The sequence below is a fragment of the Morus notabilis genome, unplaced genomic scaffold, assembly GCF_000414095.1.
Source record: "Morus notabilis unplaced genomic scaffold, ASM41409v2 Scaffold112, whole genome shotgun sequence".
NCBI lineage: Eukaryota > Viridiplantae > Streptophyta > Magnoliopsida > Rosales > Moraceae > Morus > Morus notabilis.
In genome coordinates, this window is record NW_010367100.1 from 482,592 (window position 1) to 483,184 (window position 593).

Consider the following 593-nt stretch of genomic DNA (forward strand, 5'->3'; position numbering starts at 1 on the left):
GGTTTGTGAGAACTCGTATTGTGTGGGATTGGAAGTAGTGCCGAAGCTTTCTCGAAGCTATCATCAAGGCGAGGGCTAGACGTTCCATTTCGCTATATCTCGACTTGGCGTCGAGGAGTCTTTTGCTCACATAGTAAATTGGCAATTGTACCTTCCCTTCTTCCTTTATTAGTACGGAGCTCACGGCGTGTTGGGACACGGAGAGGTATAGGCTGAGCTCTTTGTCAGCGTTTGGTTTTGACAAAATTGGGGGTTTGCCCAAATGCTCCTTCAGTTTTTGGAAGGCCTCCTCGCATTGTGGTGTCCATTCGAAGTGCTTGTTTCCTCTCAAAGCGTCGAAGAAGGGGACACACTTGTCAGTGGCTTTCGATATGAATCTATTTAGGGCGGCGACACATCCTGTCAATCTCTGCACCTTTTTTGGCCTTGTTGGTGACCGCATGTCTTGCAGAGCTTTGATCTTCTCCGGGTTGGCCTCAATCCCGCGGTTACTGACCATAAACCCGAGAAACTTTCCCGACCCGACTCCGAAGGCACATTTCTGGGGATTAAGTTTCATGCGGTATTTTCTCAATATGTTGAACATCTCTTCC